We start from the raw sequence: 20,330 nt of genomic DNA on the forward strand, positions 1-20,330 counted from the left end.
AAAGCACAAAGAATACCCAAGTTCAAAGCGTCTACACATCACCTATCGATTTTGCATGCATCGACTTTCGTATTAAACTTCTTCCACCAGAGTGTGCGACGACCTTATAACTATGCTGCGAACTTAGTATAACTTATACACATGAACTTAAAGCATAAAGATTACTGATGTATAAAAATCTTGTGAACAAAGCAGCAGCAGTAAGAATAGCAATGTTTTAAAAGCGTGTACGCATTGCCTATCGATTATACATGCATCAACTAGAGTAAAAAACCTCTCCCGCAAGAGTGTGCTGCTATCTTAGCATAACCTATGTACACGGATTTAAAGCACGAAGAATAGTTAAGTTTCAAAGTGTGTACACAACACCTATCGATTTTGCATGCATCAACTATCGTATTAACACATCCCGCTAGAATGTATAACGTTCGCATTTGTTTGTGCTGCTATCTTAGCATAGCCTATGTGCATGAACTTAAAGTACAAAGAATAGCGATGTTTAAAAATCTTGTGAACATGTCAGCGGTAACAATAGCAAGGTTTAAAAGCGTGTACACACCACCTTTTGATAATGCATGCATCTTCTACTAGAGCACGTGACCATCGCCTGTATCTGCTGCTATCTTAACATAACCTATGTTCACGAACTTAAAGCATAAAGAATAGTTATGTGTAAAAATATTGTGAACATAGCAGAGTGTTAACTACGTAGGTGTAGACATTGAACTTTGCATGCTGAAGCAGCATACTACGTGACCGTGACGTCACTGCCACGTGCTCTTGTTTAGTAAACCAAGCCACGTGCTTTTTTTGACAGCTGTCTTCTTGACGGACCCTAACCTCACATTGAAGGACAATAGAGCGTCGCTAACCTCACTGCTGCCATCTTTACGGCGGTAAACCTCAAGGCTGCCACCTTATGCATGTTATAGCGCGGAATTTAAAATCCAACAACAGAACGTCGCTAACCTCACTCTTGCCATCTTGATGGGCTTAAATCTTACTGTTGCTACCTTGGTTATACGCTTTTGTGTTAGTTTACTGTTAATCGCTAAGCTGTTCGCATCATCGAAGTGGAGAGTAAAAAATGTCAAGTAGATTTAAAGAAGAATCTGTTAGCAGAAGGTAAAAGTCCGTCATGGGAAAACCTATTTCTAGGTATATTTGCGAAGAGTGTGGAAAAGCATTTTCCCGAAGCTATCACAGGTGACGTCATGAGATATCATGTAGGACAATTTTTCAATGCAAACGTTGTAGAAGAGAGTTCAAGAACGCATACAACGCTCAACGTCATGAAGCCGCGTGTAATGTAGCTTCATCGGTAACAAAATACAAAGAGCTCAACCATAATCCAGCGAACACTGATTTATGTTTAAAAAGTACACCTCTGCGAGAGATTTTTAATTCTCCCTTGTTGTCTAGACCTGCTGCGAGTTCTGTTACTAAGCACAAACTTCAAGATAAAGAGAGGCAAGATCATGATTATGATAATAAGGATAATGATGTTGATCAAAACAGTAGTAAAGGGAAAGTAGAAGAAGAAAATCTGAATGTTTCATTGCCATTACAGCTTGATGATTTTACTTCATTTCCTAAGCCTACTACACGTTCTGTCGCAGTGCAAACATCTCAAGAAGAGATGCAAGGTAAAGAAGAAGGAAATTTCAACGCTTCATCGCTATCGAAACAAGTTAAGTTTGTACCTAGAAACGCTACTGCTGAAGCACGTATTACATCAAAACAAGTCCCTACACATCAACTGTCTGCATATAGACTCAAAGTTCACAACGAGCCTCTGTTACCCTATGTAGATATAAGCTACTGTAAAGACCCCAACGTACTGGTAAAACGTTGACAACTGCTAAGAGCCTATCATGATGCTGGTTACACACAGTACAAAGAAGATATTTTTGAAATAGAGCATGAATTACGTTGTGTAGGTATTATTAAGTAAGCGCTTACCCTCACCTAAGTCATCCATCTATAGTATATAGTCGATCGAGTAGCTATATTCGTATAGATTATTTCCCAACATTCTCCCTTCCTTAGGGTGTTAACTCCGCCTCTAGTTGTAGAGCCGGTCTCAAGCCCGGATAAAGAGAGGAGAGGCACCCTAGCCGTTTAGCCCTTTAGCCAATTAGCCCTTTAGCCCATTAGCCCTTTAGCCCTTTTGCCCTTTTGCCCATTAGCCCTTTAGCCTATTAGCCCTACAAGAAATGTGCGGTAATCTAATCTTCTTAGAACAAAGGTATCCCCTGACATGTTCTAAACACATGTTGTATCGAGTACAGTGTTCGGTTCTACTTATTTAGTGTTCTAAACACTTCAATCAATGTTCCGATCACATGATAAAGTTAACAGCATAGAGTGCAGTGTTCGATTCTAGTCTTGTTATGTTTCTTTAGTGATTTGCAAGTCTAAACTTGCATAATGATGTCATCACTGCAGCACGTGCTTACTCTAGCTATCCCGATGCAGGTTTAAACTTGTTCGATAGAGCTATGCCTTGGCATAAGAGGAGGCCTTAACAGCTTATGTATAGCTGCTATTGTTTAAAGATAGCTGCTGTTAAGAAAAAGCACCTCAAATTTTTCAAATTACCCGCCAACACATTTCAAAGGTATGAGGTTTAGTGCTGTGAAGATACCTGCACGATGCAAAGCCAGCTTTCTTCATCAGAGCAGTCACCATCTTGTGTGAGCACCTCTAGGCCGTATCATAAGGAGCTGTGTATAGTCGCCGTCTTGTAGAATTGGATAGCTGCCAATGCCAAGGGGCCTAAGTAGGGATCGAACCGTCGATCTCATCATTAGACTATGTTTTTTCTTGTTCCTGATACTGCAAACCTAGGTATCAGGTGGAAACATTTTATCCGTTTTGCTCTACGATGCACCGTTTTCGAGATATTTAACATTTTGCATTTAAGCCCCAAATTTACTGAATCGAATCAGCACGGTACGTTATACTCTCTGCCATAGCTAGACCTGATCATGTTATGAAGACTCGCTTCAATACAAGCTAAAACAGAGCGAATGCCAAAGGGCCTAAGTAGGAACCGAACCGTTGATAGACTATGTTTTTCTTATGCTATCATTTTCCTCATACTGCGAACCTGGGTGTTAGGCAGAAAAAATTTGTCCGTTTTGCTCTACGGTGCACCGTTTTCGAGATATTTATCATTTTGCATTTAAGCCCCAAATTTAATGAATCGAATTAGCACGACACGTTAGCCTCTAAGCTAGCTTTCTTCATAAGAGCGGCAGCCATCTTGCGCAAGCACCCTTAAAGCGTCTCATAAGGAGTTGTGTATAGCCGCCATTTTGTGTCCGCCATCTTGCGCAAGCATCCTCAGGGCGTCTCAAGCCATCTTGTGCAAGGACCCTTAAGCCGTCCCATAAGAGCAGCCGCTATCTTGCGCAAGCATCCCTAGGGCATCTCATAAGGAGCCATGTATAACTGCCATCTTGCGCAAGCATCCCAAGGGCGTCTCATAAGAACCTGTGTATAGCAGCCATCTTGCGTAAGCACCCTTAAGGAGTCATGTATAGCCACCACCTTATGCAATTAGCGTCGAGAGATGGCTGCTGTAGAATTTTTCTTTTTAAATTATCCGCCACCATATTTCAAAGGTATGTACCTATAGTCGTCCCCGTGTAAGGACGTACCCTAAGGGTGCAACCTTACCCTTTCTCCCCTGTAATATTAAGGTATTGATTTATAGTGACTTTTCTTGCTGTTGGGTCTTTTTCAGTGTCGGTAACCATACAGTTTAGGGACCCTACTTGCTGATACGACGTCTTACTGTTACCGTTAATCTGGCACGTTGGCAACGTTCAGTATCTGTTCTAGCGTGAATTGCGTGTTGCCACCGCATTGCCTTTAAAGTCACTAGCGATACATTTGCGAGAATATTGAAGTATATTTTCTTTTTCTGTGGGATTGTAAATCTATCTGGCTAATACCAGGTAAGTAGAATTGTGGCATGTTCGGATAATGCATTTAATAACATAGTTTGTGTGAAATGATGAGCACATCATTTTATTAATTACGTTCCTATTTCGTCCCATACTTATACGAACAGAATTCGATTGGGATGTCTAAGAAGGAAGAAAAATGTGCAAAAACTCCTCCGAAAAGGAAACCAAGGTTACGTCCTTTACAAGCATCAGGTCAAGAAATGCTTGTACATTGCTACGAGCAATTGAAACACGAAGACGACGAAGAAGGTATCAGTCGTAGTGATACGAAGCTAATGGCAAGAGTTGTATTATTAACTGGTGTAAGTGTTCGTTTTTATCTTGTTTCTATGATAAGTTTCTGGCATAGTGACAATGAGTTGAAATGGAGCAGTATTTCATTCTGAACCTAACCTAACCTGATCATGTAGGCCTCTAGGCCTATACCATGTCTTGTGTCGACTTCGATACGGTTTGTAGACTTAACCTTTGTGTATTCCTGTTGACGTGTATGTAATATATTTCTGTGTGTGTATTCTTACAGTGTAGTTTCGGTTTAGTCCGAAAAGTAATAGGAAATTTCAAGAAGGGAGTTGAGTTTTCTACACCAGGTAAACGCCGGAAGCATGAACATCCAGTGACCGGCATAGACAGTTTGTCTAAGGAAGCGATAGCAAGGTTTATTTATGATAAATTACATAAATGTAAGGTGACTTCATAAGGAATCTATTGCAACATTATTTATAGAAATTGGCACGCAGGTCAGATAAGCTCCTAGAAATGTTTTGTGCATGTATTGTCATACAGCTCTTTTGAGTCCCTTGTAACTCTCTTTTTTCTTCCCACAGGAGAAGTAGTAACTGTAAGAAAGGTTTTCGATCACATGAAAGCAAATTATGACACTTATTTGTACAAGGGCTCTGAAACATCATTAAGAAGAATTTTGAAGGCCATGGGGTTTGTGTGGAGTCAAGGTGATCCCTATGCGTATGTTAAAGAAAATGAAGACATTTGTTTTAAGAGATCCTGTTTTCTGAGAGAATACATGCATAATAAGGACAGTGAGAAACCAAAACCTGTTGTTTTCTTGGATGAGACTTGGATTTTTATGAATGGTGAATATATATGTTATATATTACATGTTATATATTACATTTTATATTAAAAAATCTTGGAATAATATATCTTCATCAAGTGTCTTTGGTTTCAATTGTGCATTTCTCTTTCAGGGTCACCCACATACTCCTGGAATAAACCACACAAATCTGGACATGATGTTCAAGGAGTAATTCGTCGACCTGTGTGAGGGAGGAAGACTGGTTATTGTTCATGCTGGAACGAAAGATGACTTTGTACCTGGTATGTTCTTACTTTATTTTACTTCATTTTATTATAGTGAGCTGATCTCTCTTTACATAGTTATGAGGGTATTTAGGGTTTGTAGTACGGATGTGGGGGGGGGGCACATAAGTCTCTGATAAGACCCCAACTTAAGTACAGTTCCTGTGTATGAGACCCTCACTAGGATTACTTGATTTGAGAACTGGAAAAGTTCAAAAGACAGAAGCACGATTTGTTGTGGGTGATTTCTGACAAAAGAGTAGCGTTACAAAAATTTTGTCAAGTTTGGGCTGGGAAGACTTGGGTGAAAGGAGACGAGTTGCTGGACTAAGTGGTATGTTCTGAGCTGTCGGTGGATAGGTGGTGTGGAATGACATTGGTAGACGAATACGTTTCGGTGGTATTTTAAAAGTGGGTAAGATCACAGTACAGTGATAAAGTTGATGAAAAGTGGGGCAAATATTTCTTTCTTTTTTAAGAAGGGAGTTAGGGATTGGAGTAATTTACCAAGGGAGATGTTCAATAAATTTCCAAATTCTTTGCAATTATTGAAGAAAATACTAGGCCTATCCCTGAAACTACATCTTCCACCTGGGCGACTGTCCCAAGTACAGATCAGTGGTGACTGATTGATTGAAATTGACTGGCACTAGATCGGAAGTGGCATTATAACTTACCGCTCATTGAGCTCTGTACGTGGTTTTTGATTTTGACTTCTCCACTGTTAAGGGATCTCTTGGTTATTAAAAAGACTTGCATGTATTCACTTTAGGCCAATGATTACTCAGTGTATTTTCATATAATATTACTGGATATTTGTATCAGTAAATTACTTGTATTGTAGGCCTATTTATTATGTTTATTCTGCATTCGACAATCTCCACCTGAATCAGTGCTTGATACCTGACTGTTAAACACCTTCCAAGCTTCTTATTTCTTACTGCCTGATATAGGTTCAGTGTTCGCAGCAATTACATTTGTTCTAAGGTATTGAAATGGGTGTTTATACTTATATCTTTAATGCAAGTGATCGTGGACTTCTAATCCAGATATAGGCCTACTAATGGAGATACATTCATGAGAGATGTTACGATAAAGTAGTGTAAGTAGTAATTCATTGACTTCATCATCAGGTGACTTTGCTACATAGTAGTTGGTTTCACTTAAAATCAGACAGCTTTTTGTATCATTCAACAGAAATCACATTTTTTATTAATAGGCCTATCCTTGAAGAGGGTTGATCTCATATTTTTAGGGAATACTTTTTTTAGAAGAAATAACTTCATACTAAAAGTTAAAATTCTTACAGGTGCTGATTTGATATTTGCTACAAACTTGAAGAGAAATCAGGTGCTATGAACAGCGAGAAATTTCAGATGTGGGTGTGAAGACGCAATTAATCGTAGGATTAAGAAATATAGGACCCTGTGTTATTGTAATGGATAATGCACCATATCACTGTAAGCTTGTTGAGAATCAACCAACAACGAAATGGAGGAAGGATCAATTAGTGGTAATTATACTTAATTGAATATTTCCTTCTACTGAATGATGTTTAATGATGTTACAGAAATTAATTTTTATTTTTCCTTTAATTTACAGTCATGGTTAAGGCAGAATGGAGTTTCTCCACCAGAAAATGCTACAAAAGATGAGCTGCAAAGGTTGTGTAATATGAATCGAAGTCACTTAAAGAGGTACAGAAGCACGTAAACATAAGTTTAGATATTGTTGTTTACACTCGTGTATTTGACTTTCATGTATGCATAACAATATTTCTCTGTTTCTTTAAAACCAGGTACATTGTTGACGAGATGCTGCACAGTGAAGGCCATACTGTCTTACGACTTCCTCCATACCACTCATTTTTCAATGCCATCGAATTTGTATGGTCTGTGGCAAAACAGTATTATAACAAAACAGTGGCTTCAAGACCTGGTCACGGATTGGACAGAGCTACAGCTGTGTGGAAAGAATCTCTTGATCAGGTAGGCCAAGTGGAAATGTTATTTATTGGATATAGGCAAGTGGAGTTTACTTGTCAGGTTGTGATACTTCAATATATCTTATAGGTGACAGCAGAGATGTGGAGAAATGAAGTGAAACACACTGAGAAGAAGATTGTCGAGTTCTACAATAATGAGGTGAGAGGTCTTTCTGAAGTGGAGGAACTAGTCATTCATCATGGAAGCAGTGAATCAGAGGAGGAAGATGAAGATGAAGATGAAGAAGAAGAAGAAGAAGAAGAAGAAGAAAGAAGAGAAGCCGAGGAGTTAGCTGTACCATTGTAAGAGCCATTCCATGAGATTAAGAATGTTATAACTTTGCTGGGAAATAATACATTTCTGATTGCCCCGTCCTTTCTGATATAACGAAGTTACATTTCAAAATTGTGGGAATTGTGTATCTACTTGTTACAGGGCGGTATAGATGTGCAGGTGGGGATCAGTGTCCAATCGGAGTGGAATTATCTAGGTTTTTTTTGAGACATCGAGGTGCTGGAATTTAGTCCTGCAGGAGCTCTTTTATGTGTCAGTAAATCTACTGACATGAGGCTGAGCACCTTCAAATACCACCGCACTGAGCTTGGCCCTGCCAAGTTGGGTTCAGAAGGCCAGCGCCTCGACCGTCTGAGCCACTCAGCCAGGTGTGGAGGCTAGAGAGCTGAGTTTAAGTAATTGTCGAACGTCAACTAGTTATAAAGATACTGATTGATCAAACTAATACAGTAATTAGAATAACCTAATTGACTACCTACTTACAACCTAGGTACTTTGGAATTGTGTTCTATCTTTTTAACACTGCAAATAAATCCATGTATTGTTTAAAACTCCCTGTAAGAAGAGGACAGTGGATGCGAATAGGTATTATTTTCAAATGAGCTGAGCTCGAGAGTCCATTATAGCATACGATTTTTTCAGTGTACCATGACTCTGTATGTATTGCTTCAGAGGAAGTTCGGCTCCCCGCCAATGTCCAGTGTACCGATAATGAACCGTGTGTGTGTTGTGTCTCACTGATCCATGACTGCGTACGATTCTTTCAGTGTGCCATGATTCACTGTGGCTCGCTGCAGCGAAAGCTCGACTCCCCGCCAGTGTCCAGTGTGCCTATAAGGAGCCGTGTGTGTCGTGTGGCTCACTGAGCCGTGATTGTGCATGATTTGTGTGCCGTGAGCTTGCCGTTCCTGTGAATCGATTCACTCGGACACTTGAATGAATCGATACACTGCTTCGAATCATGCACTCAGTAGCCTACACTAGTAGAGGTACATAGTACATTACCATTAAGATAGATAGCATTGCAAAGTAATTCGTCTTTACCATAATAATAATAATAATAATAATAATAATAATAATAATAATAATAATAATAATAATAATAATAATAATAATAATCGTACGGCCTCAGCTACCATGTGCAGACATTTCAAGTTGACGCCATCTGGCTGTCTGCTCGTCAATTTTGACGTTCCGTTATACTCTAGGCCCACTAGATGGCAGACCGAGTAAACCGAAACTCTCTTGGGCGTCTGTGGCTGAGATTTAATGAATTTTGTCGGGTAAACACCAAATGTGTCACCAGAGATCTTTTACATGCCGACATCGTACGACATGAAGTGTCGAATGGACTTTTTTCTGCCCTTCAAAAATCCGACTACCTCTGCCGGGTTTGAACCCGCTATCTTGGGATTCGGAGGCCGTCACTCTACCACTGATCCACAGAGGCAGCTGTCTTTACCATGAAATACATCGTCGTCGTACATGACTGAATTACTATCAATATATCTTAGAGAAACTGTAATGTACATGAAACCGAAATTGAGTTTAATTTCCACGATACATTCTTCCTATATAAAGGAGACCATGTAGCTTATCCACCTTCATTTCAGCCACATAAATATTCAGCAAAAATTGCAAAATCACATTAAAGGACAAATACAATTTTTTAAGTAGAAATAGTCTGGAACATAGATTAGTGAGGTTGGACATCCTGCCCGTCATCATTCAGGAGTCGCTGTTGAACATACTGTACTTGTCAAAACTAGTAAGTTTCCCTTTTACACAATAATAGTGAAATGTTGATGAAGACGACATACACCCAGCCCCCGTGCCAGAGAAATTAACCAACGGTGGTTCAAATTCCCCACCCTGTTGAGAATCAAACCCACACCCTGTGACCAAAGGCCAGCACGCTAACCATTTAGCCATGGGGCCAGACAATAATAGTGAAAAAGCATGTTCACTGCAGCTATTGTTGACAGGATATTTCTTCTCTTTAAAGAACAGTGAGTACCACGAATTAATATCCTGTTTTGTTGATTCCTGTAAACTTTGTATGTACGGTTTTGGTTCGCCAGTTCCTAGCGTATCTACTGAATGAAAACTTTGTAGACCAATGGATTCAGTTTTATGTTTATTGCCTTCAGTCGTCACGACAGTTTTTTCAATGACAACAGTCGCTCAATTACAAATCCTGTCGAACCTAACCTAACCCTGCGACAATCAGTGGTTTTCGATGGATCACTACCTAACCGGTCATTATAATTTGTTTTCGGTGGATCACAACCAAACCTGTCCCTATCAGTGGTTTTCGGAAGAATACAGTGGTTTTGTCACAAGTCAATACAGACTCTTGAATCAATGTGTGAAAATGGGAAAGTGTAGAAAACCCTCTTCAGGAATGCCAATCTCTAAGTCCATAGTCTTTTCAGCGTTGTCACACAGCTGAAATTCACTTTAGAAGTAATTGTAAAAAGTCGTATATAGGCTCTACAGATACATAGTACATTACCAATTCCATCTCGATTGCTATGATACGCACACTGCATAGCGGTTTTGCTCTATAGATAAATCATATTATAGTGAAAAAAAATTTGTTTAAAAAAAATATCTGTCTGGCATGAAGGTCCAGAAAGAAAATACTTTCATTGGAATTCTTATTTATGTGCTCACCACCCTAGTAGGTTTAAATAAACCTTATAAATACGTTGTAAGACCCATTCTCGAATATGGATCTGCATGTTGGTTTAATAAATTCCCTAGAGAAAGTTCAAAGAAGAGCGATGCGTTTCATAACTGGGAATAGAAGGAATACCATTAATTGGGAAAGTCTTGAATCTAGAAGAACTAGAGCTCGCTTGTGTGGTCTTTATAAGAGCTATACGGGAAGGGCTGCTTGGAGTTGTATTAGGAATAGGTTATAACCTCCCTCATACTTATCGAGAAATTATCATAAGCATAAAATTAGGGCCAGAAACCAGCATACGGATGTGGGCAAGTTTTCCTTCGTCAACAGGACCATAAGGGATTGGAATAAATTACCTGCGGCAGTCTTTGATAGATTCCCTTCTGGTATCAAGTCATTTAAGAAGACCATTTGTGTAAAATGAAAAGTAAAAGTTGTAAATTACGGGCACTGAATTTGTGATTTTCTGCTTGGTTTCGATTGTGAAACTGGGAGGCTTTTTCTTGTGGTATTCTCTTTCCAGGGAAGTGCTTGCTGTACTCATGTTTTTGTAATTGTTGTTGTTCTTGGTTAATTAACAATGCTTTTAACTTTATTTTATCATCACTTGTAACGTTAAGCTAGTAGTAAGCTCAATCTATAGTTTTGTAAGCCATAGTAGCAAGTATTGGACATAATTAAATTGTGTATGAAACTGTACATGATGCTGGATTTAGAATGACTAGTAGTATTTCTTGTAATATTTTTTTCCATGGAATTCCTTTTTGTACTTGAGTTGTTGTAGTTGTTGGGTAGTATGATTTAACTTTATTATCACTTGTAGTGTTAAGCTAGTAGTAAGTTCAATCTACAGTATTGTAATTTGTAGTGTTAAGTACTGGAAATACTTAAGTTGTGTGTGAATATGTATATAATGACACTGGATTTAGAAAGTTAAATTAGTAGTATTTCTTGCTTGTTGTAATGTTGTTGTTGTTGTAGGGTAATTACGGTTTAACTTCACTTTATTATCACTTATAATGTTAAGCTAGTAGTAAGGTCAACCTATAATAATGTAAGCCAAATTGTTAAGCACTGTAAATACTTAAGTTGTGTGTGAATTTGTATATGATGTTGCTCGATTTAGAATATCAAACTAGCAGTAATTCTTGTTATATTTTCCTTCCATATATCTGCTTCTTGTACTCTTGTTGTTTGTTTGTTTGTTTGTTTGTTTGTTTGTTTGTTTGTTTGTTTGTTTGTTTGTTTGTTTGTTTGTTGTAGTTGGGTAATTATGTTAACTTTATTATCACATTACTGTAAGTGACCGTTGCCACCGGGGTATTTCCCATTTGCAATTTATTATTAATAATAATAATAATAATAATAATAATAATAATAATAATAATAATGAGTGACAGAGGTTTAACGTAATTTGGAAGGAATGTTTTGCGTATGATAAATGAGTACCGGTACCAGTTAACTATTGGGGGCAAAGGCGGTCATGCGTTGAGCTAACCATTCCACCCCACCCCACCAAGTGCCAACGTCATGGATAGTGGAAGCCTTCACCTTCCCCCCTTCCAATGGCTTTCATGGTTTGTACGAAGATGACTTTGCTTTTTGCTTTTTAAATATTAGTATTCATGTTTATTATGTTTGTTTATTCATACCCCTGCTTTGTAATTCAGTGACCATGGAATGGCTCTAAATGTTGTAAATTATATTTATATTTACTTGTATTTATTTCCTTTTTCCTTATTGCACACGTTTGTTGTTGTTATTATTATTATTACTACTACATATCGCTTAACATGTAAACAAACTAATATTTAATGCAGTAAATAATGCTTATCTCTTCGGATTCATTTCTTCGTTGCATATTCGTTTTGCTATGACAACATGACTTTTTTATGATATAAATAAATATAAAATAAAAGTATTTCTTCCCAAACATATTTGTTATACATGCACCAATCAGAGAACCAACTAGGGAAGTACCTCTTACTAAGGTGCATAATGTTTTTGCATACATGTATAATTGAAGAATTGAAGATCCATATACAGGTAAGTGGGTCGCCCATGTGGTAGGCCTATTACGCGTCATAGGAAACTGAGTGAACTGGCTGTGCAGTTTGATCACATTGCTGTTAGCTTGGTTTCAGGAGATGGTGATGTATTCGAACCCCACAGTTGGCAGGTCTGAAGTTTTTTTTGCCCGTCATTTTCATTTCAGGCTAGTGCTGTGTCTGTACGCTTATTTACATTTTAAATACTAGCCCTCTTTCCTATCCAATTCTTGCATCACAACCTGTCTTCATGTGATTTAAGCCAATATATATGTAAAAATCTGGTAATGTTGTTTGACTCATAGTGCTCCTGTACATTGGTTTCCGTAATGTTGAAAGCTTGAGATACACCAACTTGTAAGCTGAAAATATGTTTAAAATGCCAAATGCCGAAAACCGTAAAAGTTCTTAGTGGGATGTAAAGCTGTTAGCATTATTATTAAAAGGAAGGACATATGTCTTATGTGGTAAGTCCTTGAACTTGCAGAAATCGCAATGAATTATTCAATCTATATTCCCTCCCCCCTAACTTTAAGAATGCAGTTATAGTAATGCATACATCAGAATCAGAATAAAGGCAGGAAATGTTTAACATTATTTTAAGCGAGTGAAGGAGAGAATGTATGACTAGCTCAGGTTGGCGGATTCGAGTTCGGCGGTATTTGAAAGTGCTCAAATACTCCAGCCTCATGTCTAGATCTACTGGTACATAAAGAACTCTTGCGGGACGAAATACTGGCACCTCGGTGTATGTGAAAACGATAGAAGTAGATAGTAGAACTAATATTCAATTCTGCAGTGAGCTTGAAAGCTGACCTAATTTCCGTTCACGTAGCTTGGCACATTAGTATTCCTATATGTTTCCTGATAACCGTGAAGATATAACCAGCCTGCAGGCTGAAAATATGCCCAATCTCTCTCCTTAGGCTACTGGTTACTGGTATTGAAGGGAGAAGGAAATGTTCGCGCAAAAGAAAGGGAAGTCATTGGACTTTCGAAAATCACACTGCAAAGACTTATTAAACAAATTGCATCGTTTAACACGCCCCTATTTTCAAGAATATGGTTATAGTACGCCTACTGCACATCAAAATACAGATATATGTAACATTAATTTGAGTGAGAAATGGTGTTTATTTCCTAAATTTCTCATTGAGCGTGGAAACCGACTTAATTATGAATATCTTGATTTATTTCATCTTAACTTTTATCATTTACTAGGGTAGGGAAACATTTATTATCGGTGTTTACATTGAGGTTAGTTTGTTATGGTTATGTCTGATGATTTTAATATGTAACCAGGCAGGTTGGCAGCAGTGATCAGCCATTAAAAAAAGAGAAAAGAAGAGCATCGGGCGGCGATATTTACTTTCTGTGGTATTTCGTTACGTGGCGATTACTATAAAGAGTGTAGCACTGAGGTTTGCGATGTAAGATGGCGGATGACAGCTGACAAAAAGCGCGTGAGTTTGTTTGCTAAACAAGAGCACGTGGAATTTTTCAATTTGCCGCCACCACATTTCAAAGGTATCTAGTTAAAGATGGCAGCACGGGGCTCTCTTGATTAAAGATGGCGGATGACAGCTAACAGAACTTTTCAAATTGCCCGCTACTACATGTCATAAAGAGGGCAGCACGGTGTTCTGTGGATGAAAGATGGCGGATGACAGCTGACGAAATTGCCCGCATGATAGCAGCACAGTGTTCTAATGATTAAATATGGCGGATAACAGTTGTCAAAAAAGCACGTGGCTTTGTTTGCAAGCAAGAGCACATAGAATTTTTCAAATTGCCGCCACCACATTTCAAAGGTATCTAGCTAAAGACTGCAGCACTGAGGTTTGTGATGCAAGATGGCGGATGACAGCTGGCAGAAAATAGCACGTGAATTTGTTTCCAAACAAGAGCACGTGGAATTTGTTTCCAAACAAGAGCACGTGGAATTTGCCGCCACCACATTTCAAATGTAAGTAGCTAAAGAGAGCAGCACGGTGCTCTCTAGATTAAATATGGCGGATGATAGCTGTCAAAAAAGCGCATGGGTTTGTTTCCGAACAAGGGAATGTAGAATTTTTCAAATTGCCGCCACCACATTTCAAAGGTATCTAGCTAAAGAGTGCAGCACTGAGGTTTGTGATGCAAGATGGTGGATGATAGCTGTCAGAAAAAAGCACGTGAGTTTGTTTAAGAGGGCAGCACGGTGCTCTCTAGATTAAAGATGGCTGCTGTCAAAAAGCATTTTTCAAATTATCCGCCACCACATTTCAAAGGTAAGTAGCTAAAGAGGGCAGCACTGTGCTCTATAGATTAAAGATGGCGGATGACAGCTGTCAAAAAAGCACGTGGATTTGTTTATCTCACGCTAGTGAGGTTAAGTTGGTAGCACTAAGGTTTAGGCCCGCCATGATGGCAGCACTGCGGATGACAGGTTACGAATTTGCAGCTACTGCGATAAAGAGGGGCAGCACGGTGCTCTGTAGTTTAAAGATGGCGGATGACAGCTGTCAAAAAAGCACGTGGCTTTGTTTACCACGCGCTAGTTAGGTTAAGTTGGTACTACTGAGGTTTAGGCCTGTCAAGATGGCAGTACTGAGGTTAGCGATGCGTTGTTGTCTGTCAAAAAGCACGTGGCTGTCAAAAACACGTGGATTTGTTTACCTCGCGCTAGTTAGGTTAAGTTGGTACTACTGAGATTTAGGCCCGTCAAGATGGCAGTACTGAGGTTAGCGATGCGTTGTTGTCGATGATAGCTGTCAAAAAGCATGTGGCTTTGTTTACAAATTCAAATTTCCCGCGGGTGGTGGGGGAGGCCTCTGGCTGTGGTGGTGGTGGAGGAGGCCTCCGGGAGGCCTCTGGCTGTGGTGGTGGTGGAGGAGGCATCTGGGAGGCCTCTAGCTGTGGTGGCGGTGGAGGTGGCCTCTGGGAGCCCGCGGTGGAGGTGGCGCCCGAACCCGCTTATTATACTACTATTGATGTACCTGGCGTTTCGTACGAGGCCTTTTCCTGTTCCTGAACGGCCCAATTTTTCTCATTTTTCTCTCCAATCCCTTTTCTGTCAATACATGACCCAGGCATTCAGCAGAGTTTGGTGCGAACCGACATTTCTTGAATTGGCAGGTAAGTCCATGAATCCTTATCCCCTCTGATATTCTAGCTGGGTATTCCAAATGGTCCGAAAACGTCTTGCTGTACACGAGGATGTCGTCCAGATAGACTTGGCAGAATCCTCCTGTGTATCCGGACAAGACTTCGTCCATCAAACGCATAAAGGTGGCTGGAGCATTTTTATGACAAAATGGCATGACTCTGAACAGATAGAGTCCTCTTGGGTGGAAAAAGCAATCATTGGTCGAGACTCTTCTTCGACTTCTACTTGTTAGTAGCCAGAGTTAAAATCTAGGGTACTGAAGACGTTTGCCCCATTCACTTGCTTTATCAGATGGTGAAGATCCGGCATAGAGTATGCATCCGATAAAGTCTTGTTATTTACCTGACGTAGCTCCACACAAAGTCCATTTTTCTTCTTAGGTAGTACTATTTGTGAAGCCCACCCTGACACTGAAGGTTCAATCAATCCTTGGTTCTCCATTTCCTTGACTATTTTACTGCAAATTTTCGTTTACCTGGGTTATATGGGTAGGACCTTTGTTTAACTGGGGCATTATCCTTACAAATTATTTTATGTTTTACCATTGTGGTAAATCCGATTCTATCAGTAATGACCTCAGTGATTTTATTTAGCAACTTCTCAAGGTCTTCCTTCTCCACCCTCAACAGTCCTGTTTCCAGTTCCTTTTCTTTGCAAGTTGCTTTACGTCGCACCGACACAGATAGGTCCTATGGCGACAATGGGACAGGAAAGGGCTAGGAATGGGAAGGAAGCGGCCATGGCCTTAATTAAGGTACAGCCCCAGCATTTGCCTTGCGTGGAAATGGGAAACCACGGAAAACCATCTTCAGGGCTGCCGACAGCGGGGTTCGAACCCACTATCTCTCGAATATTGGCCGCACTTAAGCGACTGCAGCTATCCAGCTCGGTTGTTTCCAGTTCAGCCAATACATTAGTTTCTAACGTTTCCGACTCAATGGCTTTATTTTCAACCCATGCCAACCTAATTATGTTTCTATTACCATATAATATTCCATTGGCTGTATAATTTATCACTACCCCATATTTAGCTAAGAAGCCGTAACCTAATATTATGTCAGGTATCAAATCCTTGACATCCCTCATCGGTATATCCATGACTTCAGTAGAGCACTTGGCCTGAAGAACGGTACAAACCTCAATATGGTAATGCATGTGATGGGGTGGACAAGGTTCATCATCACTACAGATTTGACCAAGATGTTTAACTTCTAGCCAGGTGTTATGTATTTGGGGCTTTTCCATTCTTCCGGAAACCTCCTTACCATTTCTCGAACGTCCCAAGCTAGTCTTCCGGGCATTGGCCTGTCAATATGTCCGGCCTGCCCGCATCGGTAGCATTTCCGTGGTTCCTCCGCTGTTGACGTTTTCGTTTTTGAGGCATGGTGACTTGTTTCTTCGTCTAATTTTGCTGCGATGTGACGGAGCTCTTCAAAGGTTTTCGATTGTGCCAGCTTAACAAGCGATTAAACCTTACCATGTAACAGTTCAATTATATAAGGGATGCTCGTATCAATATTTTCCCTTTCATGGACTCGCTTAAAGAGCTGGAGTTTTTTAATTACGAAAGCTCGTGCTCTCATTCCACTGTGTTGCGCTTCAATTAGGAACTTCTTTTGTACCGAAGATTTGACAGACTCCGAGTCAAATCTCTGGACATATTATTTCTTAAATTACTCCCAGTCGAGGCTGAGTCCTTTAATATTCTGCCGCAAACACCCTGCTAACGCTTTTAGCTGCTGGATGACAATTTGCAAGTATATATCCGTAGGTATATTTGTCCTACCCAGTAGAGGCTCCGATGCCCTTAGAAATACTTTAGGACACTCCTCGAATATCTCATGAAATTCCGGTAGACTGTCTTTGATTACTCTGGGATCGACCGGTAATCCAAGGGGGAGGTCCATACCTCTGCTAGATTGACCACTGCCTACAGAAATGATTTTCTCCAGTGTTCAAATTTTGCTGTTAACCTCGGATTCAATCTTCGTAAATATTTGGCCTACTTCGGTTTTAAAACTCTTGGGTTCCCACTCGAATTCTCCAATCTTCTCCTCGACTTTGTTTTCCAAGGTGTACATATGACTTACTACTTTATCTGCAGCCAATTCAGCGCTGCTGATTTTGCCTTTAATTTTTGAAATGTCTGTTTCAGATATTTGAGTCAGAAATTGATTCGGCCCTTTATTTCTTGAGACTGGGCCTCAATTTTCCCTTCGAGTTTTTCAGATTGGGTTTCGATGTTTATAGACTGGGGCTCTATCAAACCAGTTAGTTGTGCAAGCATAATGCTTACGCGGTCGTTGGTTTCCTTCTCCGAGGTGACATCGAAGTCGAAACTGCCAGGGTCCTCCTCGTTTTCTATCAAATCCTGACGCAGCCTCTCTTGTAACTCCGCCTTGCTTCCAGCCGTCGGCAAACCTCGGGATGCCAGCGCCTTCCGTAAAGTTACCACGGTAATTTGATCAATCTTCATCGCTGAGTTTCGAAAGTCCTGTCGCGGTCGCCAATGTATCGTTCTCAATATGGATTTCTTTACGAAAGGAAAATATCACACGAGAACACGTTTACTTCTTTATGTCACTACGATACATATACTGTTCGCTACATTCGTCCTTTTTTCTATTTTCACACTTGAGTTATCTTTTTATTTCCTAAAAACAATCGCTCTTTTTTTTAAACAATCTACAAAGAATATATACATGATTCACATCACTGACCTATTGTTGATGTTTCTTGGCACCATATTGGAAGTGTGTGTGTTCATACGTCCATTGCTATGTCACAAGTCCTCAAAAACCTGTCTACTGGTACATTGATCATCGTAAACTGAGCATGCTAATATATAAGCAGAAAAGTATATGTACGTTATACGTCCAGGGATACAAAACATTTATATACATTAGCACAATTTATAGATCATCGTAACTCCTATTATGTTATCCATTATATTAAATACGATTATTGAAGGTTTTACCAAAATTAGGATATCGGACCTACGACATATTGGCACCCACATTCGAGGACTGCCTGCACTGCTCTTGTCAGCCAAAGAGGGCAAGTTGGAGGCGGTGAGGTACCTGGTGGAGAAGGGAGGTATGAGTGAGGAGGTACTGGGCAGTGCCCTTGTAAAATCTGCATAGTGGGGCCACCTCGAAATAGTGACCTACCTCACCTCACTAGACCCCACTATTCTCAATGTTAAGACTAGTGATGGTCGCACTCCACTACATCTGGCTGCTCAATCTGGTCACGTTGAAGTAGTGAACTACCTCACCACACTAGACCCCACTATTCGCAATGTTAAGACTAGTGATGGCCTCACTCCACTACATCAGGCTGCTCAATCTGGTCACGTTGAAGTAGTGAACTACCTCACCTCACTAGACCCCACTATTCTCAATGTTAAGACTAGTGATGGCCTCACTCCACTACATCAGGCTGCTCAATCTGGTCACGTTGAAGTAGTGAACTACCTCACCACACTAGACCCCTCTTGTCTCAATGTTAAGACTAGTGATGGCCTCACTCCACTACACCTGGCTACATGGTGGGGTCACCTTGAGGAAGTGAAGCACCTCACCACACTGGACACCACTAGTCTCAAAGCTAAGGCTAGTTATGGTTATACTCCTCTGGCCCTTGCTAAAGATTATGATCACCATGAGGTGGTACACTTCCTAGAACAGTGCTCACCGAACAAGTAGTTTACTTGGAACGCATGGCAACAGTATTCTTGTGTCTCTCCCTCTATCAGCAGTACAGTTGCCAGCTGCTGCTTGGAGGTAGGGTGGGTCTCGTTCTATGCTCTCTGGAGGATCAGTGCTACAACAGTGAGGGATCCTACCATAGAAAGGCTCAGGTAACAGTAACTGTGTTGTGTCTTCACCCGGAAGTGGGTGGTCATCTATGCTAAGGTTTGTACCTATGTAAATAAATTATTGTAAGGTATTGAAATGAAAACCTACAACTAGTTTTCCAGTCTTTGGCCGGGTCAGAGATGTAATGATTGAACCATATATAGGCTATTATTACAATGGCGTCGCCTCTCCCAAGGTGATATATTAATTACTGATAAATGCTATGAAATGATAATGGAGAGTGTTGCTGGAATGAAAGATGATAGGAAAAACCGGAGTACCCGGAGGAAAACCTGTCCCACCTCTGCCTTGTTATTGTAAGGTATTAAAACTGTTAAATGTGAATTGTGTAGGCCCAGTCCCACCTTCATTGTGATTAAATTAACAGCCCGCTATCTCCTTTGATCTTGAGGAGTGTGGACCATATGATGCCTTCTGATTCATTGGGATTTGATACAGCAGTAGCTGGTGTCAGCAGTGAGTTAGTATCGTCAGAGGGGAGGATACAGTGTATTTTTTCCATTAAAGTTGCCTGAAACTTGGGATTACAAAGAAATAGAGCACTTGTACACGCCCTGTTGTCTTATAATCTAATTTGTTTCTTTAATTTCTTTAATTGTTAACAAACCGAGGTACTTTTAGTGGTCTGTATATATTTGCCTCCCCCACTTCTAAATCACATTTGCCACTCCTAGCTATTAGAAGGATAAGACTGTATATAGTGTCCTTGAGAGAAGATGGATTAAAGACAATTGAAGTGAAATACGTACCTCGATCTCACATAGGTTAGTGGTCTTAAGATGAAACACAGGCAAAGAAAATTGAAAACTGTACTTCAGTTATTCATCACACAGAAGACACTCAAGCAATTCGGTGTTCCTTTTGTAATATGCGTGATTTGCCACCACTCCAATTCATTCAGTTTCAATAGTTAGCAGCAAAGTACCGATGTTTAGGAAGACGGTGGTATTCTTCCACAACCTGGGAGAAGTTCAGGAATACACAGAAT

The 20,330-nt window shown here is 40.0% G+C and overlaps 1 long non-coding RNA gene across 1 annotated transcript; it reads left to right on the top strand.

Annotated features, from left to right (window-relative positions):
* Window positions 1–6,778: 6,778 nt before the first annotated feature.
* LOC137503017 (uncharacterized) lies at window positions 6,779–7,248 on the top strand. The gene is made up of 3 exons (XR_011018990.1): window positions 6,779–6,810; window positions 6,900–6,994; window positions 7,096–7,248. It is a non-coding gene; the product is annotated as an uncharacterized lncRNA (long non-coding RNA).
* Window positions 7,249–20,330: the final 13,082 nt, after the last annotated feature.

Source organism: Anabrus simplex, chromosome 14, assembly GCF_040414725.1.
Source record: "Anabrus simplex isolate iqAnaSimp1 chromosome 14, ASM4041472v1, whole genome shotgun sequence".
In the NCBI taxonomy this organism is placed as follows: domain Eukaryota; kingdom Metazoa; phylum Arthropoda; class Insecta; order Orthoptera; family Tettigoniidae; genus Anabrus; species Anabrus simplex.